Source organism: Tachypleus tridentatus, chromosome 11, assembly GCF_004210375.1.
Source record: "Tachypleus tridentatus isolate NWPU-2018 chromosome 11, ASM421037v1, whole genome shotgun sequence".
Lineage (NCBI taxonomy): Eukaryota > Metazoa > Arthropoda > Merostomata > Xiphosura > Limulidae > Tachypleus > Tachypleus tridentatus.
The window spans coordinates 83,935,257-83,945,813 of record NC_134835.1 but is presented as its reverse complement, the minus strand read 5'-3'; the positions used below and the strand labels follow the sequence as shown (position 1 = coordinate 83,945,813).

Below are 10,557 nucleotides of genomic sequence, written 5' to 3'. Positions count from 1 at the left end.
TGTCTTGTGATGACTGAAATTTCATTCTAGAAGGCTCTGTGCCTTATTGTGAGATAAGAAATAGAGTACTTTTAGTAATTATTTTAAGTATAAAATGAAAGAACACATTTGTTTAAAACTGTTATTGTGTTGTGAGAATTACATACAATTCAAAATGCTTTATATGATTGGGTGAATATCACCTAGATTTTACATGTGGAGAGAAAATTGTAGTTACCAGTTCTTATGTTGCTAGGACCCTGATGAGATGTTTGTTAGCATTATAAGCATAACATCAAAGCTTAAAGTGGTATGGGATGTTGTTGTTTTGTTTTTTATAGATACTATAAAACAACTCCGCTGTCTCAAAACTGTCTTCGGTCTACACCAAATATCTTACTCTATTTCTTTTCCTTTTCATTCAAGTGCAAATGGTAAGATACAACACAAAGTAACAGTGAAACAAAGTTCATCGAACAGATGTATTCAGGTTTTCAGAAAGCAGTCTAATTACTATATCCACTGCTGTGAATAGTAGTTCACAACTCTAGGCTTCTCGGAAGGGTAAGGTTCAATAGCCAGTGCAATAAATACTTACTGGATAGAGGAACTACATTTCTTTTCTTAAAATGTCATGTAAGAGGGGGATAGGAACAAAACAAATGAACCCTTTCATTACAGACTCGCTGTGTGTGACTTTGTTCATAATCATCAGTTTCCACACTGTAACTTTTAAAATGATATGTGTATCTTCGCAAAATCTGACTAGCTTTCTGTAAATATTACAAGTTTTTTGTATACAAAAACATTCAAAGTTTTTGATCAAGTATTTTCACTAAAATTATCTTTTCAAATTCAAGAATTGTTCAAACTAGTCCACTTTCTCTTTTCCTCCTCTTCAAAAACTGCATTACAACAAACTTTATTTAAGTGTTTTCAACCAATGGCAAGTAGTGTAGTGACTAAAATATATAAGTTCAGTGTTATAAGATAGAATACACTGTTTAATGTAAGTAGTGTTAATTTTGTGAGTTAATATTTCATGACTGTTTTGTTTCACAATAAGAAAGTTGAAAGCAGATGGTTATTGTACGTTGTGTAATTGATATCAAGGCTACAGAGATTTCTAGAATACCTCAATGTAAGATATAAAAAGTGTCAACGACCATATAAGAGGCTACAGAGTAGGAAGTGAGCCAAAAATAAAGCCAAGGAAAAAAGAGTTTCAGTCAGAGAGAAGTTAGAAAATGTGAAATGAATTATTTAAAATAGAGAAAAATAGTTTGGCTTGTCAACTGCATTTTAAACCAATTGAATTTGGCCAAAATGGATTTTTGTCAAGAAGAGAACCATACAGTATTGAGATCCAGTTGTGATACATGTAGTGTGAAGAATTTGTCTTGAACATATTTTGAACATATTTTAAAATAAGTGGAATGCATGCTGTTCATTTATTTTTGAATTTATCTCCAAAAAGTGACAAACATCCACTGTAAAAGAATCCTTAGTCCAACACACAAATTTAAATTATTATATACACTATTTAAAAGTGAGTTTTTAACTAAAATGAAATCAGAACATTGGAATAATTGTGGTTCTTCAAAAAGCTGTAGGAGTGGGTGTGCTTTTAGGTCTAATGCACCAGTGTCCAACTGTATTTCATAGTCACCAAAACTGTTTAAAATGTGTTAACATTTTCACTTTGAGGCAAAAAAATTAACTGTGTTTTTAAAGTTGGGTAAAAAATAGATAGTAATGTTTTCAATTATTTATTAATAAAATTAATTATACAAAAAAATAGGTGGTAGAAATAAAGCACCAGTTCACCACAGGTCAATAGCTGTTTTGGCATGTGGCAAGTGGTGACCATGTTGGACACCATGGGTCTGAGGGATCCATAGCAGGTGAAAAACAATACTCATTTCTCTTTTCACATGTTGTCTGAGAAAGAAGGAAAATAACTTTCTAAATCCTGTCTTGATTTGTTGAAGGGAGAATTAGGTGGTATACAGATACCGTATACCTCATTGCTATATTATGTGTATATAAACAAAACACAAAAATTTGTGTCTGTCTCTTGTTCCATTATCTAACTAATCCAGGTTCACTGGACCAGTTTTAACCAAACTGTGTGAAATGTTTTTCAAAGGAGCAAAACAGCAGTGCTTTCAATAGATGACTTTCCTTCTTTATGAGGGTAAATGTGAAGATAATTTGGAAGTGGCCATGCTAATGGATGGTTCCTAACTCCTCCACCCCATTATTGTTGTTATTGAACACTTTGATTGAGTTAACATCAATTATATTAATCGATGCACAGAGCACACAAACATTTAATATATACATCTCGAAGACTGTGCTGGGCTCTCTTTGGAGGAATTAAATGAACAAAGATGACTGCCTTTGTTACAATTTAGCATAAACTGAGATGAAGTTTCTATTTCAACAGCCACCATAAAGCTGGTATGAAAAGCTGTTGTTTGAGTTGTAATTTCTTACTTTGACCTGTCTGTAAGACACTTCTGTAGCCATTGGCTTTCTATTAAATAATCATGTGAAACACTGTAGAAAGATGCTATGAGCTGGGTGTTGAAAGCAGGTAACAGAATGCACCCCTACTGACATTACAATTGATACTACCTCTTTTTACAGGGTCATAATGACCATTATACAGTCTAGTAAATGAATTGTATGAAAATCAGGATTTTTCTCATTTATCATATCTTCCACCTCCAGATTTTGTTTAAGTTCATGTACAAATAAAGGACAGGTACCTCAGCTTGATAAATATGAAACATAAAATTCTGAGTTATGTTTATGATTCAAGCTCAGAACTTCTTATTAGGGCATGTGCTAGTTGACTTCCAGATGTTGCTGTACCTAACATGAGTCATGACGGATGGTACCTGCTGCTTCATGGGATAGTTCACCCGGTATCAACTTGAGTGTGAATTTGTATTAATAATGACACAAAAATAATATATTGTTCTGGATTATTGCCATCTAAGTTGATTGGCCAGCTACAAGGAGTACGTAAATTATGTAATTAGTTTCTGTTTTGAAAGAATTGAGATCTATGAAGTGCTGCATTTTTATCTAGGTATGTGTTGAGTTTGCAGTGCATATTTTAATTTTCATTCCACTTGTCAGTTTTATTTTGCTAAGTGGTAAACATGGGAAATAATTATATATTACCAAAAAGTTATAACTTGTGTTTAGTAAACTCCATGTTCTTTATAATGTAATATTTTTCACACTACTCTTTCATCTTAATAAATCATCAAGTCTGTCAGTATGCAGGGTGTGGATTACACGAATGCCTCTATTTTTGTAAACTACAATAATTAATCACATCAATACTTCCAAAGTTGATTTTTCATACCATGGATCTCTGATAAATCTGTTTTAAGTTTATTTTATATTGCCTTGACAGAACTAATGGGGGCATCTAGTCGACTGTAAAAGTATTATCAAAGTAGCCATTATCCTAAGCCAAAACATATATGGTTCAGGTGGAATAGAATAGCTCTTCATCCCTACCATACCTTGTATTGAGTGAATCATTATGGTCTGCATTTGAAAATAGGTCTTTGTGGTCATCCATTGCACTGTTTCAGGTGTTGTTGTTCCTTCAGACTCTCCATTGTGTTTTATGCCCTCACTTTTCTTCTAATGAAGATTGATAGCCCTTATTACATTCCAGTTTTCCCATACATACCACATCTTTCTTATATGGGTGAAATGTTCTCCAAATTTAACTTTCTTGTCTTCAGGTGTGTCCTCTGGATGGTTTTGGAAGATGCTTCTTTCCTTCCCTCAAACTGTTTCTTCCACCTATTCAATGCAAGATTCTCACTATCTGTTGATATGACATAATGTACTGTATTGGAAGTTGTAATTCTTCCAAACTGTAATTGTATTTCTGGAAGGTTCTTACCAAATTTCACACTTCTCATTTTACCTCTTCATTAAAACCTGATGCTTCCCAATTCTAAGAGAACTCAGTGATATCTGGTAGAATTGAACAGAGGAAGTCATAAGCAAAATGAGAATACCTTACTGTATCACTGATGGAGGGTTGTTACATGATAATTTTCATGAATAATTTGCAATCAAGAGGAGGCGGAAACTTGTGACATGCTTGAAAACAAGTTTTACAAATAGATGGCAGCATTGAATGAGAATATCTGTTGATGTAAAAGGATTGTTTGTTTGTTTTATAATTTCGTGAAAGCTACATGAGGTCTATCTCCACTAGCCATCCTTAATTTAGCAGTGTAAGACTGGAGGGAAGACAGCTAGTCATCATCATCCACTGCCAACTCTTGGGCTACTTCTCTACCAATGAATATTAGGATTGACTGTAACATTAGAAGACCCCTACAGCTGAAAAGGTGAGCATGTTTGGTGTGATGGGGATTGGAACTAGCAACCTTCAAATTACGAGTTGAGGGTCTTAACTGTCTGGTTATTCCAGGCCTGTGTAAAGGGAGATAAGTACTTATTGGAAGTTAATTTTTAGTACAGAAAATTATAAATATCACAACAATTTTTTGGAATACGTGACGTAGATTAAAAATAAATATGCAGGTTAATCAGTCTGTAGAATGGTATTCTTGAAGTATTGAAAATATGATTCAAATTATAAAATTTAGTAATTGTGAATATTAAAAACATCTAATACTTTTATGACTTGCAAAGGAAAAAAAAATGTTGTGTTACAAGCTGGTAATTTGATTCACCCAAAAACAGCTTACATCAATAAGAGTTTATGTTCAGTTGTAATTATTTCAGTCCCAGCAAAAATAGTTGCATAACTCAGAAAGTGTTAAAAATGTGTAACTAAATAATTGTACATTTTGATTTAAAGAGGAGATATGACAAATTATGAAGAGTAAAATAACAGTGTAGAAATACATTATTTCCAAGGAACTTTGAAAGTATGATCACAGTAATGGTTACAAGGTTTAGAGATCAAAATAATCCATAGTGTTATTACTATTGTAAGGATTAAAACCATACATTTACTAAAATAGATTAATTTCTGCATATAATCTAAGCAGAACTGTTGTATTACATTTTCAAAACTAACATCATATTATTAGGACATTGCGAATGTTACAGCTACACACACTTCTAAAAGGTTATTAATATAACTTGGAGGGACGGTGCTTACTTGTGTGAATATAATGCACCATTTATTTTTTATCAGTATTTTAGAATGAAATTCATATAATTAAAAAGTAATTGTGCACAGTTTTCTAACTGTTTATAATAAACATACAAGGAAAGTATACAATTTTATCACCTTACAAAAAGATAAGACTAGAAACATGTGTTAATCCATTACTTTTTAAAAGGTACAATAATTTTATAAGTAGCATGTGGTAATATGTTCACATACTAGCACATTACAAATTCTAATGATACTTTTATTGTTTCAGTGGTTCAGGAACTATCTACACAGCCATAGTAACTGGTACTAGGTTTTAAGTTGCAATTAAAGAAATTAATGTAAGCCAGCAACCAAGAAAAGAACTTATCGTCACATCATCACAGAACTTTTATTAGTAGACAAAAATAAACGTCCAAACCATCGTCAAATATTTGGATAACTATTTTGTTGGTGATGAATTCTGGGTTACTGTTGTTAATGCTACATTTTAGTTAATTCTTGTATTTTTAATCTTACCTGTTATAGAGAGTATGCTAACATAATGTCTTCACTTAATGGTCAATTTCAAGCAATTTTACAAATATAAGAATATTTTTATGTATCACTCTCACAGGTTTGCTTTGTTTAAATTGTAGTTGTAAGTAATACGTGACAGTTTTAGTGTGGAAGGTTGCAGCCACATTTGGTTCTAACACAACGACTTTTTTAATTAATTCCATATATAAATAACTTTGAAATAACTTTATATATTTCTGTTCTAAGCTTCTACCAGTATGTTATCTCAAACCAGCACTCTTTAGTTTTTATTTTGCTTGATTCATCTTCTTTGTATGTTTCACACACAGTGTTATATACATGATTGTTGAAATTATTTTATTCAAGAAAGGTTGAGTTTGTTATATTATTTGCAGCTTATACAGTACTCTCAAATGTAGCATTATTTACAAAACTGTAAACATTATTTAGTGTGTAATACAATAAATATTGAATTTTCAGTCTCTTACATAAAATACAATCCAATGTAATCTTTAATAAATGTCGGAAATCAGATTACAGCATTGGCATCTAAATTAGAGTTAATTTTGTGAGGCTAACTAGTAGTTATTTACAAGTTATTTCTGTTTTCTTTTTCTCTCACATGATAACGTTATTGCCTGGTTGGAACTTGGTGTTGGTTGGTTCCAGAATTAATAAAACGGAAAGAGTACGGACTGGAGGTTAACATCTGGTTCCTTGGTATTTCATCAGGAAAATTCTGACATGGTAAGTATAGGTGACCAGTATTTACAGCCAAGGAATAAGAGTAGATTGAAGTTCAATTTTCTCCTCATTTGGGTATCTTGCATTTTTCTCTTTTGTGAATTGTTTAAGTTTTAAAAGTTACAAGTCCATGAAATTGGATGGAAAGTTAAATACTTTGGTGCAACAATAATATAAAAATGTGATTTAATAAATCTCAGAGGGACTTCCAGTGGATAAACTTAGTCTTTCACCAATAATTTCAAGATCTTTTAATAACTTGGGTGTATTAATGCTTTGCTTCAGTTAAACACAAATGTTTCTCTCACGAAGTTTAATAATACAAATTATCATTGTTTCAGGAAACCAAAATTCTTAAATGCTACATTTTTGTATTTTAAAATACAATTGTCTGCTTTGTCCAAAATGTCTTTTTCAACCACAGGTAATATATATAATAAAGACAAAAACAAGAATGTTCACATAATTCAAACATGTAGATATAATGAAGGTAATAATGAACAGTGGAATGGTGATAGCAACACTGAATATTTAACAAGACTATATACAATTTCAAACAGTTAATTATTGTTTTCTGCTACAGTATCATTACCATCTTGTTAAACCCCTATAAATAAATAATTACATGTTAGTTAATTCACTCAGGGTGTTCTGCTACTGTAAAGTTATATTTTGTGGAGATATTTAGACAGTATTAGGGAGTATTATCCAAAGATTTGTACATTCCGATGTCATGGGTGTCAAGTGACATGAGTCAGTAATAGTGCATGACACAGATAGTATTTTTGTGTTTTGTAAGTAAGGTATATTCTATCTTTGTAATGCTAGTGTCATTAACAGTATTGGTTAAAATTTCTGATATATATAATTGTTTTCATTATATATACATGTATATTTTTATTATCAGAATTATTTTGTGTTGTTAAGTTATTGATTTAGTCATCAAGTTACACTCCTTTTTCAGGTACTTGATTTAATATTAACAAATGGGAAACCAAACAATGAAAATAAAGATAACCTGTCTACAGGTTTTCAAGACTTTCTAAACAGGTGTCTAGAAGTGGACGTAAATAAACGCCACATTGCCTCTGAACGCTTATTAAAGATATGGTATAAATTACTGTTATTTTACTCAGATATTTTGGTTTACTTTGAACCTATTATCTTGATAACATACACCAAAAAGCAGTACCAGTATGTTTAGTTACATTTAGGCCCATCCTACAGTACTGTGCAAAAGTGTAAGGACAAAGTCAAAAATCAGATTTCAGGCAACTTTCAAAGAACATCTGAAGGTAAATCACAGGTAAAATATCGATATTTTATTATTATTCACATTTAGTGCAAGAAAAATTTAGCGAGAGTTCAACAAACAGTGAATATTTGTTGTGTCTCCTTTTACTTTAATAACTATAGAAAGTCTTTCAGGTTTTGTTACAAGATGTTTAATCACAGTGTCCTTTGGGAGTTTAGTCAAAATGCCTCTGATACACTTCCATATAGTTTCATTGGAAGAAGCTTTTGATTTTTCAAGTTTTTGATCTATGAAATCCCAAATCTGCTCATTTAATTTGAGATGGGGGCTCTCAGGGAACCATTGTATTATTTTGAATAACTCCAGTGGCTTATTTCTCAGCTAAGTAATTTCTGCATATATTGGATGAGTGTTTGGGGTCATTATCCTCTTGGTAGTAGAACTCGTTACAAATAATTTGCAAACCACTGGGTCTGCCATGATGGATCAGTATTTGGTGGTCCATTATTCCACCCATTTTGCAGAAATTTCTTGTTATCTCTGCAGAACAACAGCCCAAACCATCACACTGCCTCTCCCATGCTTTATCACAGGTGCTATGCATTGACATAAGAATTTTTCATCTTTCTTATGCTGGATGTACAACACACACTTTGAATAAACTATTTCAAACTTTGACTTATCCATCCATATTACTTCTTTCCAATTATCAGCAATCCAGTTTCTTGTCAATACTTGGAGAATGAAGTAAAGGTTTTTTAACTGCTACATGATCAAATATTCTATCATCATTGACTCATCTTGATATTGTAAATCTGGACAATTTTCTTTCATTTGGTACATGGTCGTTTATCTCATGCTTGAAACCAGTGTTCCTTCTATCCAGAAGGTTGCATAAACAAAGGTACTTAATGCCAGTATCATTGGATCTAGGTGTTCTGTTTCTTCCATTCTTATTTTTAAATTTATCTGTATTGTTCCCATGATCTATGATGTACTTGACTGTATTTGAGGAAAATTTCAAGTCTACAGCAATTAGATGAAGAGTCCAACAAGCATCACATAAAGTTTTTATGCAAAGTTTCTGATCTACTGACAATTCTTTCCTCTTTATGAATTGTGGAATGATAACTTCGTATGTGTGTTATCACTGTTTTTATCAAGATTTATTTGTGGATTGCTATTAAATTTATTCCTTCTAGTACATACTGGTTCAATATGCTAACTACTTTCTACATAGTCAAGACATTGCATGTAGTACCATGACATTTATTTCAGGCCCTAAATTTTACCACTATATTCATTCAGACAGAACCATTATGACATGTCCAAGGTACAAGCAAAGGAAATTCTAAAAACTCAGTGTTCTCACCCCAGCTCGTTTAATTGTTAAAAAGTGATCAATGAATCACTACCATTGCATTGAAATTTACAATCAGTAATAACATGGAAGAATTAGCTCATAAAATAGAAAGAATGACAAAATATTCTTTTGCTCTTACACTTTCACACAGTATTGTATAAAGAGACTAATTAAACAAACTGTATGTGATGTATGATAAGCACTTTTGTTAAACAGATGTTTTTTTTATTTTTCACCCAGCATCTGTTCATTGAAGTAGCCGGCCAGTGAAAACAATACAGCCCACTACAGTGATAACTAGATTCACATTAATAACTCAAAAAACAAATATCCCAATATACATGTTGAAATATATTGACCATGAAGACTGGCATCATTTTAGGACAAGAAAATTAACAGATTGTTTTTCTTAGATTTCTTCTAGAGCAGTAGTATATTGGGTGCCACGACTTCCTATTATTCAGCTTATTAGATTTTGAAAATAATATCCATTTCTCCTCCATGTAAAAATGTTGTTACGAATTAGGAATAAATAAAACTCTTGCTTAGATCAAATTATTATTTTATTTGCCACAATGAACATTTTTTATCATGTTTGTTGATAAAAATAAAAAAAAATGAATAAACGAGAGGAAAGTTGATGTCAAACAGATATACATTCAGATTCATCCTGATATTTTTGTGAAATTTACATCATTTAGTGTCAGAACTATGTACTATGATCTCACGTATTGCAAGTTGAACTTGCAGTCTGTGAGTTGTGGGTTGAATCCTTGTCCAACCAAACATGCTTATTTTTTTCAGCCAAGTAGTCATTATAATCAACCCTACTTTTCTTTAATAAAAAGTAACCAAAAGTTGACAGTGGATGCTGATGATTAGCTGCATTTTCTTTAGTATTTCATAGCTAACTTTGGGATAGTTAACACAAATAGCTTTTGTGTGGCTTAATGAAAAAATTCAAATAAACAAACAGACTTAGATATGTTCATTTTAAGTCAGTTTTCTAATCTGAGGCTAAACAAAATCCTTTTAAGTGTTGCTTCTGAAATTGCTGGGAATTCCTCATGCAAGTACTTGAAACAGTCACCATCTTTGTTTAAGATCATTACAAACTGATCTATCAAGCCCAATTTTATATGAAATGAAAGTAATAAGACGTTCTTTGTGTCAACCAGACTTTCACATTCAGTGTTTTCAATTCTGGTATCCAGCTGACTTTGTGTGGCCATTACTTCTTATCCAGCACTGATTTTGTGTCATTTGACCCATTTCACACACAAAATGTGAAAACTTTGTTTGACTGGGTGTTTAATATAACAACATTCAAAGGACTTTCAAGTTTCCACAAAATAGCCAGCCATGTTCTTTATATTAGACCTTATTAACAAGAATTTTGATAGTTTTGTATGTTTCCTTCAAGTGAATCGATTGACTAATAGGAACATACATATATGTTACTCGTTTGAAGAACAACACATTTTCGACCTGTATTGAAGGTATCAGTGAACTATATCCACTCTT

General features: G+C 31.8%; 1 long non-coding RNA gene across 2 annotated transcripts; it reads left to right on the top strand.

Annotated features, from left to right (window-relative positions):
- Positions 1-4,246: 4,246 nt before the first annotated feature.
- LOC143232637 (uncharacterized) lies at positions 4,247-9,616 on the top strand. Of its 2 annotated transcripts, XR_013017638.1 has the most exons (3): positions 4,247-4,373; positions 6,341-6,418; positions 9,274-9,616. It is a non-coding gene; the product is annotated as an uncharacterized LOC143232637 (long non-coding RNA). The 2 variants fall into 2 exon arrangements; XR_013017637.1 differs by lacking the exon at positions 4,247-4,373 and having other exon boundaries at positions 5,857-6,418.
- The last annotated feature ends 941 nt before the right edge of the window (positions 9,617-10,557 follow it).